Here is a 22,025-nt window from a genome sequence, read left to right on the forward strand (position 1 = left end):
CTCCAGGACATCTGGCTCTAGGTGAGTTTTCACACCATCATGATTGGGTCATGACATAGTTTTTTGCATAGTTCTTCTGTGTATTCTTGCCACCTTTTCTTACTATCTTCTGCTTCTGTTGGGTCCATATCATCTTTGTCCTTTATTGAACCCATCTTTGCATGAAATGTTCCCTTGGTATCTCTAACTTTCTTGAAGAGATCTCTAATCTTTCCCATTCTATTGTTTTCTTCTATTTCTTTACATTGATCACTGAGGAAGGCTTTCTTATCTCTCCTTGTTATTCTTTGGAACTCTGCATTCAGATGGGTATATCTTTCCTTTTTTCCTTTGCCTTTCTCTTCTCTTCTTTTCTCAACTGTTTGTAAAGCCTCCTCAGACAACCATTTTGCCTTTTTGCATTTATTTTTCTTAGGGATGGTCTTAATCACTGTCTCCTGTACAATGTCACAAACCTCTGTCCATAGTTCTTTGGGCATTCTTGTCTATCAGATCTAACCTCTTGAATCTGTTTGTCACTCCCACTGTATAATCATAAGGGATTTGATTTAGGTCATACCTGGATGATCTAGTGGTTTTCCCTACTTTCTTCAATTTAAGTGTGAATTTGTCAATAAGGAGTTCCTGATCTGAGCCACAGTCAGACCCTGGTCTTGTTTTTGCTGACCATATAGGGCTTCTCCATCTTTGGCTGCAAAGAATATAATCAATCTGATTTCGATATTGACCATCTGGTGATGTCCATGTGTAGATTCTTCTCTTGTGTTGTTGGAAGAGGGTGTTTGCTATGACCAGTGCGTTCTCTTGGCGGAACTCTGTTAGCCTTTGCCCTGTTTTATTTGAATTTCAGGGCCAAATTTGCCTCTTACTCCAGGTATCTCTTGGTTTCCTACTTTTGCATTCCAGTCCCCTATATTTCAGTGCTTCTGTTGAATTTTCCTTTGGGCTAACCTACTGACTTGCCATACTTTGGCTCCTTTTACCCTTGTTATCAATTACTTTATAGGACTCTGGGCCACTCCTCAATAATCAGCTACTCCTGATGGTAGTTTTCCCAGGGGGAAAGCTTGCCATTTTTTGCTGAAGCTTAGCTCCTTTTAAAAATAGTAACATGTTATAAAATTGTGTTCCTCTTTTTCCAGTTTCCTTCCTTTGAGGTAACTTCTGTTATCAGCTTGAAGTATATTTTCACCTTTTTTCCTTTCCTTAGCAGTAAATATGGGTTTTATATATTTTTCTCCTTGTCCTTCACTGGGTTTTTTTTTTTTTTTACTGCATTTTAAATTCTCTACACTCATCATTAATTGCTTTTATTAAAAGTGAGTTATCAAATATTGTGGACATATATAAAAGTATCATTTTCTTTACAAGTGTCTGTATTTTGCATTTTCTTTTGGGGAGCAAAAGAAATATTTAAAAAATAGTTTGTTAAATATTAGGAAATCATTCTTTGAAGTGACTGTTCTAGTTTATAATTCCACAAGTACTACTTGAGAATTTGCATTGTTTTACATACTTGCCAACAGCTGGCACTGTCAGATTTATTAATTTCTATGAATCCAGTGATGTAAGTTGCTGTCTCACTTTTAATTATGTTTTAGTTTTATAATTTGGAAAAACGTGTCCCCTCCTCACTCCCTAAGCTTCTTAGGGACATGCTATGGTAATTTTTAAGTTAAGGAATTTCCACGTGGTTGTCTATTTCTCAATGAACTCAGTAAACTATTTTCTTAGTGAGCTATTACAGCAGATTGCATTAGAGCTAAAATCTTGGATTCCTTGACATAATGACTTTTCCTTTCTGTTCTTTTGAAGAACTAAAATGAAAATTTATAGTATATAGTATAGTGGAAATAAAAAGTCCTTACTGCCAGCATGTTTGACACTTTGGTTTTCTATGCTGTCTACTGTTTTAGGCTCTGAGCTCTGTCCAGCGGTGGGAGTATCACATCCCCCTCTTTCTCCAGCGTTGCCGAAGAATGTGTTAGCAGACTATCATTACGGGAGAGAAGAAATGTTAGCACTTTTCCTTAAAGACAACAAGGTAAGAACGTAGGAAAGAGGTCAAAATTGCAAATGCGACTTCAGAGTATGTACAGTTATGTGTTGATATATGAAATATCTATGGTTTTTCTCTTTTCTTCCTGTGTTGAAACCTGCAGTAGTTCACAGAGGCTCTTCTGAATGATGTACTGTTTATGTTTTAGAGAAAACCTAAGATTTCATCACAGAAGTAGAAAGCTCCATGGAAGCAGGAGAGTGGTCAGGACTTAATGCTTTGTCTAACTGATTTCCAAACAACCTTTATTTTTATCCCACTGCGATGGCTGAGACATTTTTCTCTTCTCTGTATTGCATCTGTCATTCTTCTTTCCAGTTAGACGTTAGGAGCCAGAAGGGCAGATGCCTCTCTTGTTCTTCCCATTTGAGTTAAATATAAAATTTTCAGTGGGGAGAAAATCTTAAAATGTGACACCTGATTTGAGTTACTTATAAATGATCAAAACTCATACAGTATAAAGTACACTCTGTCATGTGATGGGTGAGAAATAACATTTTCTACTTAAGTGTACTTAGCGTTTAACTTTATTAATGGATTAAGAATAAAATTTTAATGATGGTTGCTAAGGACAGATATGGCTGCTTGTAAAACTCTCCTTACCACCTTGTGCTTTGAGTTAAATGTGCACTCTGGAGTATCGGAGTCAGTGAAAGTGAAAGTTGCTCAGTTGTGTATGACTCTTTGCAACCCCATGGACTATACAAGGAATTCTCCATGGAAGTCATGGACTGCTCCAGGCCAGAATAATGGAGTGGGTAGCCTTTCCCTTCTCCAGGGGATCTTCCCAACCCAGGGATCGAATCCAGGTCTTCCACATTGCAGCTGGATTCTTTACAGCTGAGCCACAAGGGAAGCCCAAGAATCCTGGAGTCGGTAGCCTATCCCTACTTCAGTGGATCTTCCCAACCCAGGAATTGAACCAGAGTCTCCTGCATTGCAGGCAAATTCTTTACCAACTGAGCTATCAGGGTCACTTTCACTTTTCACTTTCCTGCATTGGAGAAGGAAATGGCAACCCACTCCAGTGTTCTTGCCTGGAGAATCCCAGGGATAGGGGAGCCTGGTAGGCTGCCGTCTATGGGGTCGCACAGAGTCGGACATGACTGAAGTGACTTAGCAGCACCAGCAGCAGCACCAGCAGCATCAACAGCAGCAGCAGCAGCAGTAGCAGCAGCTGTATATCAAATCTGAGAGTGGTAGTCTGAAGGGAAGATGAGGTGGGCTTTTTAATGTTTGACCCTGTCAGAATATTAATTGTGACTGAATAAGCTTTTATTCTGTATTTTGATAATTAGCAGCAGATAAACCAAACAATATTTTCTTGTTTTGACTTCTTAGAATCGCAGGGAGAGCATTAACCTCATGGTCATATGTTTGGTCAAACAGATCCCAGTGGATATTGCCCTCCCCACCAGGGCCCAGAGCATCCCGACCCCCAGACCTTCTGGATAAAGAATTTCTGCCTATCCTACAGGAGGAGCCCCTGCTGCCCCTGGCTCCTGTGCCCTTCACGGAAGAAGAACAGGTGTGTGCGTAGCTTTGAGCCTCAGGTCCCACCCTTGTTCCTTCCCACTGAGACGTGAAAATAGGAGGTTTCCCCTTAGGCTCTCACGAGTGTCCTTCCCCAGGTCTGCTTGCTTCTACTCTTGGCGTGTGGATACCTCTCTTAGTTGACTATATTTTGCTTTAGATCTGAGGCTGTTGAGTACTATGTAGAGACAAGGACGTGTGTTAGAATAGAGAGAAAAGGGTATTTTTCAGGGAAGAGGAGCTTCTTTTCAGAAACATGTAGTTTTTCAGAAGTAATCTACTAAACCTGAATTCATACCAGTTTTTACCACTGAAAGAAAATGTAAATATTCAGCCCACAGTGTGCTTAAAACCATACTTTTCTGTCACAAACTTTTAAAATGATATTGTGAGAAAAAGTTTTGGGCTGTAAAGTAACAGATATTGTGTTTGTCCTATTATCGTATATGATGTCCATAGATAAATAATAGAGTTTCTGACTTTAAGGAACTGTGGTGATTATAGTAAAATAGAGATATAAACAGCTTTGTTAGAATACCACTTTAAATGAGGAATCATCATTACTCTTTAAAAAAAAAAAAACTGCTTTATCAGGACCTAAGTTACGTGCCATAAAATTTTACAATTTTGTAGTTTTTAGTATATGCACAGAGTTGTATAACACAGCACCACTATCTAATTCCAGAACTTTTTTTCATCATTATTTTTTTGTGACAACTCTGGGTGTCTTTCTGGACTCTTGCCATGCTTCGCATGGTGAAGTCAGTCTATTAAGAAGGAAAAGTCTATTAAAAGAACTCTATTAAGACTTCCTTGGTGGTTCAGAACTGATGGGGAGCTAAGATCTCACAAGCCACAAGGCATGGCCAAAAACCATTAGACCTCTATTCAGTTCAGTTCAGTTCAGTTCAGTCGCTCAGTCATGTCCGACTCTTTGCGACCCCATGAATTGCAGCACACCAGGCCTCCCTGTCCATCACCAACTCCCGGAGTTCACTCAAACTCACGTCCGTCGAGTCAGTGATGCCATCCAGCCATCTCATCCTCTGTCGTCCCCTTCTCCTCCTGCCCCCAATCCCTCCCAGCATCAGAGTCTTTTCTAATGAGTCAACTCTTCGCATGAGGTGGCCAGAGTACTGGAGTTTCAGCTTTAGCATCATTCCTTCCAAAGAAATCCCAGGGCTGATCTCCTTCAGAATGGACTTGTTGGATCTCCTTGCAGTCCAAGGGACTCTCAAGAGTCTTCTCCAACACCACAGTTCAAGAGCATCAATTCTTCGGTGCTCAGCTTTCTTCACAGTCCAACTCTCACATCCATACATGACCATTGGAAAAACCATAGCCTTGACTAGACGGACATTTGTTGGCAAAGTAATGTCTCTGCTTTTCAATATGCTATCTAGGTTGGTCATAACTTTCCTTCCAAGGAGTAAGTGTCTTTTAATTTCATAGCTGCAGTCACCATCTGCAGTGATTTTGGAGCCCCCCAAAATGAAGTCTTTCACTGTTTCCACTGTTTCCCCATCTATTTCCCATGAAGTGATGGGACCAGATGCCATGATCTTCATTTTCTGAATGTTGAGCTATAAGCCAACTTTTTCGCTCTCCTCTTTCACTTTCATCAAGAGGCTTTTCAGTTCCTCTTCACTCTCTGCCATAAGGGTGGTGTCATCTGCATAGCTGAGATTATTGATATTTCTTCCGGCAATCTTGATTCCAGCTTGTGCTTCTTCCAGCCCAGCATTTCTCATGATGTACTCTGCATATAAGTTAAATAAGCAAGGTGACAGTATACAGCCTTGACGTACTCCTTTTCCTATTTGGAACCTGCATTAAGTTTTAAGAAAGGTATATTTATTTGGTGATGTCTATGGGGTCGCACAGAGTCGGACACGACTGAAGCGACTTAGCAGCAGCAGCAGCAGCAGCAGCAGCAGCATCATATTTTTATAAGTAATTTTGTTTCATTTGTGATTTCTCCTAAATCAGGCTGTGCTGTGTGCTTAGTTACTCAGTTATGTCCAAATCTTTATGACAGCTTGGACTGTAGCCTACCAAGCTCCTCAGTCCGTGGGGATTCTCTAGGCAAGAATACTGGAGTGGGTCGCCATGCCATCCTCCAGGGGATCTTCCCAACTCAGGGATCGAACCCAGGTCTCCCAACTTGCAGGTGGATTCTTAACCATCTGAGCTGCCACGGAAGCCCAAGAATACTGGAGTGGGTATCCTATCCCTTCCCCAGGGGATCTTCCTGACCCTGGAAACGAACTGGGATCTCCTGCATTACAGGTGGATTCCTTACCAGCTGAGCTACCAGGGAAGTCCAAAATCAGCATAGTAATTCTTTATTCATGAAACCCAGTATCATCTAGAGGCGTCAGAAAATATTTTCATTGATCAAAAAGTGATACTGTTATAAAGAATACATGGGAAAGGAAAGGTCCTATCTCCAGTGGTTGCTGGAAAGTTCCTTTTCGAAAGTGGTAAATTTCCTTTAAAAAAATCTGACATCTGGTTTAATTTTTCTCAAAAATATTTTTATTTGAAGCATGTCAAATAGTATAGAGAATATTATTACAAAGATCTGAATATTTTCAACTCAAATAAATCTAATCTTAAAATAATCTGTGTATACCTTTGAAGAAACAAAATTTCTCATCCAGTTGAGACTGCCTGGGGTGTGCCCCTCTTTCCATTCCCAGGGATTACTATGAATCAGATTACTTTCATCATTCATGTCTTAATATTATCATTACATATTTGTGTGTCCATCTGCTCCTAAGAATTTCATTTTATAGGGTTATAAATGTTACATGGACTGTAGCCTGCTAGGCTCCTCAGTTCACAGAATTACTCAGGGAAGAATACTGGAGTGGGTAGCCATTTCCTTCTCCAAGGGATCTTCCTGACCCAGAGATTGAACCCAGGTCTCCCTATTGCAGGCAGATTCTTTAATACATAAGCCACCAGGGAAGGCCATACTGAAGATAGTTTACTGTATATTATTTTCTGCAGCTTGTTTTTTCTTTCAGTAATGATTTTTAGATTTCATCATTTTTAGATTTCATATTCATACACATGGCTTCAGTTTGTTCATCTCTGCTATATAATATTTCATATATGAGAAAAATCAGTAAAATACTTATTCTTTTGCTATAAAAGATATTCGTATTGGTTGTAGAAAATACAGAAAATATGAAGAGGGAAATCTTAACCTATAAAGGTACCATGTAGAAATAATTACTTGTTAACATTTAGTATGTTTAAGCAATTTATTTTTGTGTGTGTATCTTTAATTGTCAAAATACAGACTGAATCTAACAGCATATCAAAAGGATTAAACACCATGCCTAAGTGGGGTTTATCCCCAGAATTCCAGGGTGGTACAACATAAAATCAATATAACATACCCCATTAATAAATGAAGAAAAGAAAAGCACTTGATCACTTCAGTTGCCTCAGAAAAGGCATTTGACGAAATTCAACACCCTTTCATGATAAGCAAACTTAACGAACTAGGAATAGAAGTGAACTTACTATAATTAAGGGGATTTATGAAAAACACCAACATTATACTCAGTGATGAAAAATTATACTCAGTGATTATAACCAACATTATACTCAGTGATGAAAAATTGAAAGCTTTTCTTCTTAGATTGGAAACAAGATAAGTATGTCTGTTTTCACTGATATCGAACATTGTGTTGGAAGTTTTAGCCTAGCTCTTAGGCTAGAAAAGGAAATAAAAAGGATCCAGATTGGAAGGGAAGAAGTAAAATTATCTCTGTTTGAAGATGACATGATATCGAAAATCCTAAAGAATCCACACAACAGCTATTAACGCCAGTAAGTGAATACAGCACAGTTGTATGCTTCAGAATCAGCACACAAAAATCAGTTGTATTTCCATATACTGTGTGTCTAGTCACTCAGTCATGTCTGACTCTTGCAACCCCATGGACGTAGCCTGCCAAGCTCCTCTGTCCATGGCAGTTTTCCATACAAGAATATCGGAGAGGTTACTATGCCCTCCTGCAGGGGATCTTTGCAACCCAGGGATAAACCCAGGTCTCCACATTTCAGGTGGATTCTTTACTATCTCTGCCACCAGGGAAGCCCTTACTAGGTCCTAAGTATATAGAAAGTATTCAGGTAAAGATAAATTCCAAGAATTTTTGAGTTTAAAACTCTCTCGTTAAATTGTTTCATATGCCTAGAGTTTTGCTATTTCGTAGATTATTTTCCAGTATTTTTGTAATTGCTTCGTGCTTTACCTTTTCCTAAGCTCTGTGTGTTCCATTTATCCAGAAGTATCGACTAAACATATTTTTGAATCCCAGACCTCCTGTCTTCCTGTGTCTCCTCTTCATGTTTGAAGGACGCCCACCCACTACTATTCTTGTCTTATTTGACCCTTTTCTGCCAGAGTCCAGCTCCAGCAGCCAGGGAATCAGCCTGAAGGGATGAGCGGTGTCAGCGGGGAATGATGTAGCCTCTGACTCGAGGTACGGGACTACATGCTTATTTCCAAGCATCAGGTCTTCTTTCATACTTTTTCAAAAGCATTAGGTCAGAGGTTTTACATTTTCAGCTCCCCCTCACCCAGATTTATTATCTCCTTGTTGCCCTTCAGACAGCGTTCCTGCTTTAGCGATTCTCTCAGAATCATGTTTACTTGTGATTACATTGTAACTCATGCTGATGTCTGGGCTGCCTACCACATTCCTCAGTTTATTTCTTATCTTTCTAAATCCTGATTGCCCCTAGTATCCTAAGCTCACTATCTCCTAAAAAGGCTTCTAACTGTTCTTAATTATTCCTAAACGCTAAACTCAGCAAACTTCCTTTACCATAAACATCTCCCTCACAAACAGGTCTCAGATAACAATCCTTCCCATGGCCTCAAGCTGCAGCCTGTGTGCTCATCCTGGGACATTCTTTGTAAAAATCCTTGAACAAATGTCAATGGTTACTTTATAGATTATTTTCTGGGCACAACTGCAGAACGCTTTGTGCTTTCTCATGGTTCTCTCAAGAACAATAAACACCTTAACATTCTTTCCAGCCAACTCAACCAAAGAAACGAAAGAACAAGTCAGAATCACAAAACTTAACTCCTTCATCCCGGGACCGTGCCTGCGGAATGAGGAGAGGGGGCTGGGGCCGTGCCTCCATTTTGTCAGTAATGCCTAATGCAGCTCCTGACACTTTTCCACATAGACTGTGGGTGCAAATGTAGGCTAATGACCAAGTGATTGGGATTTTGTTTATTCTTTTCAAGCATTCTCTTCTACTATCCACTTCTTACTTTGCCCTTCCCCTTTCATCCCTGATACCTGTCATTCTATTAAACACTAGTTGGAGTTCCTGATTCACATTGGTCAGCAGCATGAGGCAAAATGAGCAATTTTTTTTCTTTATCCTGTTACTATTGATTCAGATCTTTTATCATTCCCGCTCATTTCCACCTTTCAGTAAAGAACCCTTTCAAATCAGATTTCCTTTACTGTGTATTCTCTGTTTATTATGATGATGCATACATATCTTGCCTCCTTCTGGGTACATTCAGAGCCTAACATGGTGTAAGGCATTAGTTGTTAATGTTTGTTGATCTGAAATGTTGATTTAAAATTTTCAGCTAAAATCAGGTTTTGGAACATCTTGTGTTGTGTGGTGATCGTTTCCCATCGCTAGTGGTCATTGGATGCCATTTTATAGATGCAATGGGAGATGGTGAGGAATAACATGCAGTTTTATCTGTTTTATCCATTTTTCTTTCTTTTCTTTTTTTGGCAGAGAAACTTTTCCATGCCCATAAATAGCGCTGCTGTCCTGCAACTGACAGGACGAGGAGGAGGAGGAGGAACAGCGGTGGGGGTTCCTAGAGGTCAAAGTTCTTCAAAAGGGCGAGGTGAGCTTTCACGTAAAAAAAAAAGTAATAACGGAATGGTGGAGACAGAGGAGAGGGAAATAAATAAATCACTTAAAAAATATTTTGATATTTGATTTTCTAAAACTGCCCTTTGACATTAACTGCATAATAAATGTCCTGAACATTTTTTTTCAGAACCATTTGTCACTGTATCTACTCCACAACCCCTGGTTTTGAGTAGAAGAGGGTAATTCGAGCCTAGAGACTTGAGTGTGAATGATTCTAGATGGTCCTAGTTCTCTTTGGCAAATACTCATGATCTGTATTCCTCACCCCCAGGGGACCTTACACTGTGAGAGCCAGGGCTCCCTGAAGTGCCTTGGGGGCTGGAGTGGCACCCAGGTCCCTGCAGGCCTCTGTGACTTGGGTCTCCATATAAGGCCAGGTGCCAGGAGTGTCCCCAGCCAGAGAGAGGCTTTTGTAAAAGCCATCTCCTCAGTACGAGACCTATTTTAGGGTGCAGAAGAAAGAAAAAAATATGCAACAATCCTTTATATAATCTGTAGTTTTATATTTTATAGATTTGTGTCTTTTCTTAGAAGAATAATTGATATTACTTGTTCTTTGATATCTGCTCCCTACTTGGAGTTTATTGATCTTCTGCTACTTAAGGGCATTCTTAATATTTGTAATATAAATATTTACTTGGGCTTTTACTACTAAGTTGGCCTAATCATAGCAGAAGTCTGAACATACCTTGCAATTTTAAGAGGTGCTTTAGGAAGAATTGGGTGTCTGCAAAAACAGAAGCGATTTTTGCAACAGCTTGCACTGTCCAGGTTGGCATGATCATGAGTGTGGAGTATCTAAATTCTTTTTTCTTAAAGTTATGCTTTAGGAATAATGTATACACACTCTTTATAGGGACTGTATTAAATTGTGCATTCCTGTGGCGGGATTTCATTCAGAATGTGGGAAAGCAGCTGTTTTGAGTAATGAAGAGTCTAACTGAAACTCTGTTTATAGATCAAGTGCTGTTACTGAGTTGTCCATGTGTTTTCCTTCTGAATTTGTCACTCTCTAGAATGGTGGTTTTTAACCTGGAGAGTTGTTAGAATCATCTCTAAAACTCAACAAGAAATAATATCTGCAGCAGAATATACTGGGTGGTGAGATTTAAGCATGTGTGTTTCAAAAGTTTCACAGGCCATTTAGATTCCCAAATGCAATTAGTTCATTTGGTCCAGAAATCGTCTGAAGTCTGTGCTTCTTGGTGGCATGATGATGGTGTTTTGAGGATGGCTGTGGCCCACTCCTTGGATGTTGCCTGTGTTTTTCTGCAGTGGGCTTGCACTGAGAAGAAGTTGTCCTTGGGGAGCTTTTCCTCTAGTGCGTTTCAGGGCATGGTGGTGAGAGGTCTTGTTGATTAAGAAGTGTGGCCCATTCCTCAAGTGAGCACCAATGTTGTGTGTTGCAAATACCAACCAATCTCTAAATAAGTGTTAAAAAAATTCCAGGTCAAGAAACTGAGAAAGCGTTGACAAATTTCTTCGTGCCTTCTAGTTTCTTTGAAGTGTGTATTGTTATCACATAGGATAGAACTCTTACATTCAGAATTTAAATGAGACATATATGAAAGATAGACACTGTGATAAAAACAGTGACTTAATTAACATTGATATGAATGGATGACATGAAACTAGTTAAATGAATGAACTGACTTAGTGAGAAATACTTCTGACACCATTGCCCCAACTGTGATTCTTAATGCTTTCATGAGACCTTTAATCTGTGGTTTTGTTTTCTTTGCTTATTGCTTAATTTTGACCTGTTAGTTAAATAAATAGTGATTAGTGTAGCTTTTTTTTTTTTTTTTGGTATGAGCAGACCTGACATCAGATGACTGGCCTGGCTCTTTTCAACTTGAGAGAAGTTTGATGTGTAAATCAATTGACTTTCATACTTCTGAATATCATGAAGCAGTAAAATGTAATAAATGAACAGGGAAATAACACAAATTTGTCTTTTTATTTTATCTGGTGAAGATGTTTAAAAATAAAACATTATCTACAGAATTGTCAGTACTGTCTTCATCATTATTAAAGGAAATATATTTTAATCCCCCCAAAGAAGAGGGTGAAATCTCAGAGATTAGGACAGTTATTTATTTATTTTTTTTAAACTTTTTATTTTTACTTTATTTTACTTTATAATACTGTATTGGTTTTGCCATACATTGACATGAGTCCACCACGGGTGTACATGCGATCCCAAACATGAACCCCCCCTCCCACCTCCCTCCCCACAACAATAGGACAGTCATTTAAATTTAACTTTGTGAAAGATTCTCCATGTTATATTTACTTGCTTCTTGTCATACGGAAACTACTTTTATAGATGATTATGGGCCTTGCACTTTGAAGAGTGTTCCTTACATTTGACAAGTGGAAAGCTCTAGAATCAGGTTCTTTTTTTTGTGCCCACTTATAAAGCTTTGGGTGCATAAGAAGGACCAGTGCCAATGCTAGTCATAACTGGCGGGAAATATTTTGTGGTTTGCTTATTTTTCTGGCAAATTTTGAACACTGTTTTTCACGATCACGTTTCCAGAATAAAATACTTTTTCAGGGTGCTTTGTGCTTAATGGTTTTCTTGAGAAAATTGTTCTCTAAACGGACAAGGGACTTTTTTTCTTTGATCCTAAAAATATCTTTGTAGAGATCACCACAGTGTTACATAACAGTTTGTATTAGACTGTTTTAAGGTAGATCTTAAATAATACAACTGTATTTCCTAAAGATAGAGGTAGAAAACTGGACATGAAGATGAAGTTGAAGTTAATTTGGTACAACTGGAAGGTAACTTTAGGATTATTATAGTTCAACTCTAGTCCTCACTTCCATTTTACAGGTGAAGATATTGAATCTTGGACTAGTTAAGAGGGTACTCATTATTCTAAGATTATACACATAAAATTCTATGCATTATTCTTATATTCTATAATAAGGTCATATAGAAGTATTATTGTATTTGGAGCCAATCCTTGATAAATGATGCTAAAAAGTAGAAATGCTGCATGGATATTTGAAACAGTTATTTAACTCAGTTGTATTTAGCTTTGGAATGCATTCATACTTTTATTCAAGATTCATCATTTTTCCTTGGGTGGTTTTAACTGTTGGAGAAGTTGAGGTGGGAATAATGGCTAAGATTTTATCTAGGTATAAATACATCCCTCAGTTCACTTCAGTCACTCAGCCGTGTCCAACACTTTGCGATCCATGGACTGCAGCACACCAGGCCTCCCTGTCCATTGCCAACTCCCAGAGTTTACTCAAACTCATGTCCATCACCATTGAGTCGGTGATGCAATTCAACCATCTCATTCTCTGTTGTCCCCTTCTCCTCCTGCCTTCAATCTTTCCCAGCATCAGGATCTTTCCCAATGAGTCAGTTCTTCGCATCAGGTGGCCAAATTATTGGAGTTTAAGCTTCAGCATCAGTCCTTCCAATGAATATTCAGGACTGATTTCCTTTAGGATGGACTGGTTGGATCTTCTCGCAATCCAAGGGCATCCCTAGGCACAGTTCTTAGCCCCCTCCCCCCAATTCTCTAACTTATGTGTTGGATACAAATGGCATACATTAGTTGGGAAATCCTCACACTACACAGAAAATAAAAAGCTGAAAGTGCACACGGCCTTCTGCCCCCAGATGCAGCATTTGAATTTATATCCTTCTTGATCCTAACCATTCAGTCATACCATTTATATACATGGTAATTTTTTTTTAATATGTATTGCTCTTTGGCATGCTTTAGTCATTCAACAGAAAAATTTAGAGTTCTTTTAATGACAGTACTTTATCTTTTGTGGCTTCCTAGCATTCTATAGATGGAGAAGGCAATGGCACCCCCACTCCAGTACTCTTGCCTGGAAAATCCCATGGACGGAGGAGCCTGGTAGGCTGCAGTCCATGGGGTCACTAAGAGTCAGGCACGACTGAGCGACTTCACTTTCACTTTTCACTTTCATGCATTGGAGAAGAAAATGGCAACCCACTCCAGTATTCTTGCCTGGAGAATCCCAGGGACAGAGGAGCCTAGTGGGCTGCCATCTATGGGGTTGCACAGAGTTGGACACGACTGAAGCGACTTAGCAGCATCAGCAGCAGTATTCTACTGAATTGCTTTATCAAAATTTACTTAGCCAGTCCTTTAGTGATTATGTTTCTGTTTTTTAAAATTTTGCAACAAAGATCTCCATATATATATATGTATATTTATATATTTGTGCAAATATTTCTATTAGGATAAATTCTAATTAGAATGTTTAGTCAAATTTTGATAAATCTAATCAGATTGCTTTCAGTAAAGGCCAGTGTACATTTGAGCCACTGGAGCCTCATAAATTCCTACATCCACACTTTCTTACCAGCTCTGTGGTTTGAATTTAGTGCTGCCTGATATTTTTCTCCAAGATTTGCGCAAATGGGAAAGAGTGACTTTGGTTGCTGTGGAACATTCTTTAAGGAGTTATTTCACAAAATTGATAGTTTAGAGTTGACCCTATTAAATTATCCTTTCTCTGGAATTAAAGAAATTAACATTTGTGCCTGGTTTTTGTACTTTATCTGCTCTCTTCTCAAACTCTTCACATTTTCCATTTTTATTGAAAATAATCCAATAGAAAGTATGATTTGTCATAATGGTTTACTGATCTTAGAATTCCACTATTGACTTTTCTGTCAAGGAGCTCAGTGTTGACACTGCTTCTTGTTCAGGACTGGAACTGGGACTCTTACACAGTTTTCTAACTTTTTTTTTAATCCTCCTGTGGTCTAGCTACTTCACTGCCGTCATTGCTATTACTGGTCTCACTAGTGAAGGTTCACTGGGCCTTGCTAAATATTTAAATGTAGATATCCTGCTTCCCTGGTGGCTCAGAGGGTAAAGTGTTTGTCTACAATGCGGGAGACCCAGGTTCGATCCCTGGGTTGGCAAGATGCCCTGGAGAAGGAAATGGCAATCCACTCCAGGACTATTGCATGGAAAATCCCATGGACAGAGGAGCCTGGTAGGCTACAGTCCATGGGGTGGCAAAGAGTCGGACACGACTGAGCAACTTCACTTCATCTTGCTTTGTATATAGACAGCACTTCAAAGATTAACGTTTGGTGTTGAACTTGTGCCAAATGTTGACATCTGGCCATCATTTTCTGTGTGTTCTTGTTTTTAGGCAGAGGCAGAGGTGAATGTGGTTTCTACCAAGGAAGTTTTGATGAAGTGGGTGTTTGACCAAGGAGGCAGCAGGGAAATGCACAGGTCACAGAGCTGGGAGGAAAGGTAACTGAAGGAGTCATGTCTTGGGATAAAGATTCTTGGTGTAAAAACATTTCCTCTCTGCTTTCTGCAGTTACAAGGTGTCGTTTTTCAAAAAAAAATGCTAATTGAATAAGAGTTATATTAGAAGTGTTTAAATGATCCTTACTTAAAGGAAGATACATTCTCGATAAATACATTAATATCTTCGTGCCAGCATGGATATTTAGTAGTTAATTAGATGTGCTGTGTGATTAGCATTCAGTGAGACACATTTTCATTTTATTGTTTGCTGCTGTTAATCAAAGCATCTTCTCTATATTGCTTATGGCTTTATATGAAGTCTTTCAAGCTGAGCAAAGGCAGTTGCACAGATACATCTACAAAGATGTCCGTGTGGTAACATGTATAATATAAAACAATGGGAAATAAGCCAAACAACTTAATTTCAGTGCGGTTTCCTATATAATGGCCTAGCCACACAGTTGTTCTTGTTTGGTCACTAAGTCGTGTCTGACTCTTCTGTGACCCGATGAACTGTAGCCCAACCAGGCTCCTTTGTCCATGGGATTTCCCAGGCAAAAATACTGGAGGGGGTTGCCATTTCCTCTTCCAGGGGATCTTCCCAACCTGGGAATCAAACCTGCATCCCTACATTGGCAGGTAGATTCTTTACCTCTGAGCCACCAGGGAAGCCCTGTCTACACAGTAGAATACTATATGTACCATATAACCTTAAAAGTTAGGATGAGTTGGAAAATATTTAATCCTGTGTAAAAGCACATTCTGAAAGCAGTTTATAAAGCTCTGTATAGCAGATACCTAAAATCAAACATGAATTTAGATACAATTAGATACATTTAAAAATGTATCTAATAAAAAAAAGTTTCTGGGTCTATAGAAGCTAGCTTTTGGTAGGTGAGATGTATATTTTTGTTTTTATATTTGTGCTTTTCTGTGTTTTCCAAATGTTAGGCAAAAACCATATATTTGTTTTATAATTTGAAAAAATGCTATTAAAGATAGGAAATAGGTGTCATGGATGGGAAATCTATGTATTACTCTCACATTTTGCTTGAAATTAGTTTTTACCTTTTCTATGGGTGACAGATGTTTTGACAAACCAGGACAAAAAGATATATATATATATATATATATACATATACATATATATATATATATATATATATATATATATGTAAGACTTTCTTACTGTTTTGAAGTATTTTTGTCTGGATTTCCATGGCATTAGTTCTTAAGGCTCACAGAGGATACCTTTATTAAAAACTGACTCAGTTACTTGCCTCACTTCAGTAGATGGGGTTGTAGCATTGCTTGCATTTAGAGTTCCATGGTTATTTGAGGGCTGTATTGCATGAAACCAAGGATAATAATTATAACCATTAGAATTGGTAACTTTTTGAGTCCGTGAGTTCTCTGCAAGACATATGTTCTATATTAAGGCTACCTTATGAAGTGAAACTTCAAGTTAGGAAGCAGCCTATTAACTCCTTTTCCAATGTAGATAGCATCTCACAGGTGAGAAGATATAGAGAAAATAGTAGAATGTTTGCTTTTGTATTCGAGAGCAAAGACTAAAACTATGACTGTTCTTACTTTAGTCATTTATTCAGCTGGTCTTTTAGATAAATGACAGTCTTTCTTCTTAAAGGGCAGTTTTCACATAGATCTATAAAAATATTTTGTAGTGGCTTTTATTGAATGCTTTTTAATAAGATGTTCACTTCAGCTTATTAAACTATGCTACTGAATCAGCGAACTAAAATGGACTGGAATGGGTGAATTTAACTCAGATGACCATTATATATACTACTGCAGGCAGGAATCTCTTAGAAGAAATGGAGTAGCCATCATAGTCAACAAAACAGTCTAAAATGCAGTACTTGGATGCAATCTCAAAAACGACAGAATGATCTCTGTTTGTTTCCAAGGCAAACCATTCAACATCACAGTAATCCAAGTCTATGCCCCGACCAGTAACAGTGAAGAAGCTGAAGTTGAACGGTTCTATGAAGACCTACAAGACCTTTTAGAACTAACACCCCCAAAAGATGTCCTTTTCATTATAGGGGACTGGAATGCAAAAGTAGGAAGTCAAGAAACACCTGGAGTAACAGGCAAATTTGGCCTTGGAATGTGGAATGAAGCAGGGAAAAGGCTAACAGAGTTCTTCCAAGAGAACGCACTAATCATAGCAAACACCCTCTTCCAACAACACAGGAGAAGACTCTACACATGGACATCACCAGATGGTCAACTCTGAAATCAGATTGATTATATCCTTTGCAGCCAAAGATGGAGAAGCTCTATAGAGTCAACAAAAACAAGACCAGCTGACTGTGGCTCAGATCATGAACTCCTTATTACCAAATTCAGACTTAAATTGAAGAAAGTAGGGAAAACCACTAGACCATTCAGGTATGACCTAAATTAAATCCCTTATGATTATATAGTGGAAGTGAGAAATAGACTTAAGGGCCTAGATCTGATAGATAGAGTGCCTGATGACCTATGGATGGAGGTTCGTGACATTGTACAGGAGACAGGGATCAAGACCATCTCCATGGAAAAGAAATGCAAAAAAGCAAAATGGCTGTCTGGGGAGGCCTTACAAATAGCTGTGAAAAGAAGAGAAGCAAAAAGCAAAGGAGAAAAGGAAAGATATAAGCATCTGAATGCAGAGTTCCAAAGAATAGGAAAGAGAGATAAGAAAGCCTTCCTCAGCGATCAATGCAAAAAAAAAAATAGAGGAAAACAACAGAATGGGAAAGACTAGAGATCTCTTCAAGAAAATTAGAGATACCAAGGGAACATGTCATGCAAAGATGGGCTCGATAAAGGACAGAAATGGTATGGGCCTAACAGAAGCAGAAGATATTAAGAAGAGGTGTCAAGAATGCACAGAACTGTACAAAAAAGAACTTCATGACCAAGATAATCACGATGGTGTGATCACTCATCTAGACCCAGACATCCTGGAATGTGAAGTCAAGTGGGCCTTAGAAAGCATCACTACAAACAAAGTTAGTGGAGGTGATGGAATTACAGTTGAGCTATTTCAAATCCTGAAAGATGATGCTGTGGAAGTACTGCACTCAATATGCCAGCAAATTTGGAAGACTCAGCAGTGGCCACAGGACTGGAAAAGGTCCGTTTTCATTCCAATCCCAAAGAAAGGCAATGCCAAAGAATGCTCAAACTACTGCACAATTGCACTCATCTCACATGCTCAAAAGTAATGCTCAAAATTCTCCAAGCCAGGCTTCAGCAATACGTGAACCGTGAACTTCCAGATGTTCAAGCTGGTTTTAGAAAAGGCAGAGGAACCAGAGATCAAATTGACAACATCCGCTGGATCATCAAAAGAGCAAGTTCAGTTCAGTTCAGTCGCTCAGTCATGTCCGACTCTTTGCGACCCCATGAATTGCAGCACGCCAGGCCTCCCTGTCCATCACCAACTCCCGGACTTCACTCAAACTCACATCCATTGAGTCAGTGATGCCATCCAGCCATCTCATCCTCTATCGTCCCCTTCTCCTCCTGCCCCCAATCCCTCCCAGTATCAGAGTCTTTTCTAATGAGTCAACTCTTCGCATGAGGTGGCCAGAGTACTGGAGTTTCAGCTTTAGCATCATTCCTTCCAAAGAAATCCCAGGGCTGATCTCCTTCAGAATGGACTTGTTGGATCTCCTTGCAGTCCAAGGGACTCTCAAGAGTCTTCTCCAACACCACAGTTCAAAATCATCAATTCTTCGGTGCTCAGCCTTCTTCACAATCCAACTCTCACATCCATACATGACCACTGGAAAAACCATAGCTTTGACTAGACGGACCTTAGTCAGCAAAGTAATGTCTCTGCTTTTGAATATGCTATCTAGGTTGGTCATAACTTTTCTTCCAAGGAGTAAGTGTCTTTTAATTTCATGGCTGCAGTCACCATCTGCAGTGATTTTGGAGCCCCAAAAAATAAAGTCAGCCACTGTTTCTCCATCTATTTCCCAAGAGAGCTCCAGAAAAATCTACTCCTGCTTTATTGACTATACCAAAGGCTTTGACTCTGTGGATCACAACAAACTGTGGAAAATTCTTCAAGAGATGGGAATAGTAGACCACCTTACCTGCCTCCTGAGAAATCTGTATGTAGGTCAAGAAACAGTTAGAACTGGACATGGAACAATGGACTGGTTCCAAATTGGGAACGTGCACTGGCAAGCGGGTTCTTTACCACTAGCACCACCTGGGAACCCCTGGTAGGGAAGAGTCCTTGGTAATTGTTTAGGGAAGAGAGGGAGGGAAGGAAGTAAAAAGGAAGGAAGGAAAGAAGAGAGGGAGGAAGGGAGAGAAGGATTGTGATTCTAAATCACTCACACAGCTTGGTACAAAGAAAGATAATCATGCTGCTGCTGCTGCTAAGTTGCTTCAGTCGTGTCCGACTCTGTGCGATCCCATAAGACAGCAGCCTACCAGGCTCCCCCGTCCCTGGGATTCTCCAGGCAAGAACACTGGAGTGGGTTGCCAGTTCCTTCTCCAATGCATGAAAGTGAAAAGTGAAAGTGAAGTCACTTAGTCGTGTCCGACTCTTCGTGACCCCATGGACTGCACCCTTCCAGGCTCCTCCGCCCATGGGTTTTTCCAGGCAAGAGTACTGGAGTGGGGTGCCATTGCCTTCTCCAAGATAATCATAAGTAAAATTTATTGAGCACTTAGTATTCTAAGACTTTGCATATGTTAAATCATTAATCCTCATATACTATCAACTGACTGAATATTATTGTTCTCTTTTATTCTATTCTTTTATCCTATTCTCTTTCATAGATAAGATACTGAAGCTCACAAAGGTGAAGTTCACCCAGGTTCACCATGTTAATGGCAAAACCATTGCAAATCTAAGCAGTCTGGCTCCAGAGCCTCCACCCTGAACCATTGTACTGCACAGTCTTTCTAGGTGTCAGTAGCCCACTCAGAGAATCAGAATCTTTGGGGGTAGGACCTGGGGATCTGTATTTGAGCCAGGGTTCCCAGCTGATCCCGATGCATAACCAGCATTAGACCTAAAACCATAAATTTAAAAATTAGCAGCAGGCCTGGGGCCATGTGACTAAAACAAACAAGACTGCTTCCAGGCTTTTAAAGTTTATCTGATCATATGAACATGAGGCTTGCCAAATAATGTTGATTGATTGTATCCCCTTTGTAAGGAGGGAACCCAGACCCAGATCAATTACAAAGAACCCTCCGGAGACCTTTGAGCAGGGGGCCAGCTCAGAGGACCTGCCTATGAGACATTTTCCAAAGGGGCTCCAGTCACAGGCCACCATCCTTGGGAGAGCCAGGATTGACTGTGTACCTGCCTAGTTCCTGGACTTTGATCTCCCATCTGACCTCCTTCTCACCCCTGCTCTCATCTGACAACTCCTGCTGGGTTGACCCCATCTCTGACCCCAGCCTGCCCCAGTTTTCAGCCTCACTGCTCCAGGCTGCGATCTCACAAGATGACAGCTTGAGGCAGGACAATATTTGTATCAGCTACCAATAATAGGAGCAAAATGCCATCTCTTCTAATAATGTAGTGACAAATGGAATATTCATGTCAAAAGAACTGTGTCTTTCAGAGCGGAATTCAGGTATCTTAAACCAACTCTGCAACTGTCACTGAAAGTTAGATGTAGAAACAGTGAGAAATAAATGGCCCTTTGTACTAACCGGAGCAAACGTTCTTTCATTGATTAAACAAATGGTTATTGAGAGCCAATTTTATGATGGTTTTTATGTTAACACTGGGGCCAAAAAAGATGAACAAGACATTGTGTCTGCCCCCAAGGAGTTCCCTCATGCTCATCTGTTGCGGGATTCAGAGAAGTGATGCTTCCAAGATTAGTCAATGGATGTGACTAAAGAGAAGAAAGGTTGCACAATTGCACTGTCAGAGAGGGGATGGTTCTAGATTCGTCTGAAGTTCCAAAGGCCCTCAAATACTGGACCAGCCTATGGAAGCTTGGAGGAACCAGTAATGAGCCTTGGAACACAAACACCTTTAAAAAACCTAGTGTCTTTGTAGATATAATCAAGTTACAATGAGGTTTTAGAGCTTCTTTGTGGCTCAGCTGGTAAAGAATCCACCTGTAATGCGGGAGACCTGGGTTTGATCCCTGGGTTGGGAAGATCCCCTGGAGAAGGGAAAGGCTACCCACTCCAGTATTCTGGACTGGAGAATACCATGGATTGTATAGTGGACATGGCTGAGCGACTTTCACTTTCACTTTATTGGATTAAAGTGGGTCCTACTCCAACAGGACTAGTATCCTTATAAGAAGAGGGCAAGTTGGACACAGACATACAGGGGAAATGCTGTGTGATAATGGAGGCAGAGATTGGAGTGATACACGAATAAGCCAAGGGTTGCTGACAAACACCAAAAGCTAGGAGAGATGCACTGATTAGATTTTCCCTCTTCGCCCACAGGAAAGAACCAATCCTGCTGGCACTTTGATTTTGGACTTCTGGTCTCCTGAATTGTGAGAGTAAATTTTTATGTTGTTTTAAGTCACCTGGTTTGTGGTATTTTGTTACAGCAGCCCTAGTAAACTAATACACTTATCCAAGGCCATTATTTGGAAATGATCCCACTGATGGATATTAACAGAGCCCTTAAAAGCACCAGTGGCCCTAACATCTCTCCAAATGTTCATTGAAGATGAGTCATCATTGTGTCTCTCGTAGATCTCTGGGGAAAAAAAAAAAAAAAGCAGCAGCAGCAGCCTGATTCCCCCAGGGAGAGGGAGGAAAGCCTTCCACATGATTATTTAGCAGGAGGAGGATGCTAGGAGGTGGGGAGGAATGTTGCCAGCTGCTTCTCTTCCCCAATGGGGACAGTCCAAGAAAAAGGAGGCTTTCATCACTATAAGAGGATGTCACAGTCATTTACTTTCACCCATTCAGTAAACACACATGGACCACTTACTGTGCTGGGCACTGCTAGCCACCAGGGACAGTGTGTATGGATGGGAGAGGAATGCTAAAGAAAGAGAACTGAGTTCCAAGAGCTGAACTGGAGTGGAAAGCCTGTGGCATGGAGGGTCATTAGCGTGGACTTGGGTATTAGACAGTCCAGGCTTGAATCCTGGTTCCACCCCTGACTTCCACTGTGTTTTGGGGCAAGTTCACATCTTGGACTCCAGGTGTTCATTCTACTCTAAGTATATATGATACATAGAACAGGG

The 22,025-nt window shown here is 40.0% G+C and overlaps 1 long non-coding RNA gene across 1 annotated transcript; it reads left to right on the forward strand.

Moving 5' to 3' along the window:
- Window positions 1–1,824: 1,824 nt before the first annotated feature.
- LOC132659347 (uncharacterized) lies at window positions 1,825–21,348 on the forward strand. Its single transcript, XR_009599665.1, has 6 exons — window positions 1,825–2,044; window positions 3,449–3,587; window positions 8,019–8,097; window positions 9,389–9,503; window positions 14,702–14,808; window positions 16,737–21,348. It is a non-coding gene; the product is annotated as an uncharacterized LOC132659347 (long non-coding RNA).
- The last annotated feature ends 677 nt before the right edge of the window (window positions 21,349–22,025 follow it).

The sequence above is a fragment of the Ovis aries genome, chromosome 2 (genome assembly GCF_016772045.2).
Source record: "Ovis aries strain OAR_USU_Benz2616 breed Rambouillet chromosome 2, ARS-UI_Ramb_v3.0, whole genome shotgun sequence".
Taxonomy (NCBI): Eukaryota; Metazoa; Chordata; class Mammalia; order Artiodactyla; family Bovidae; genus Ovis; species Ovis aries.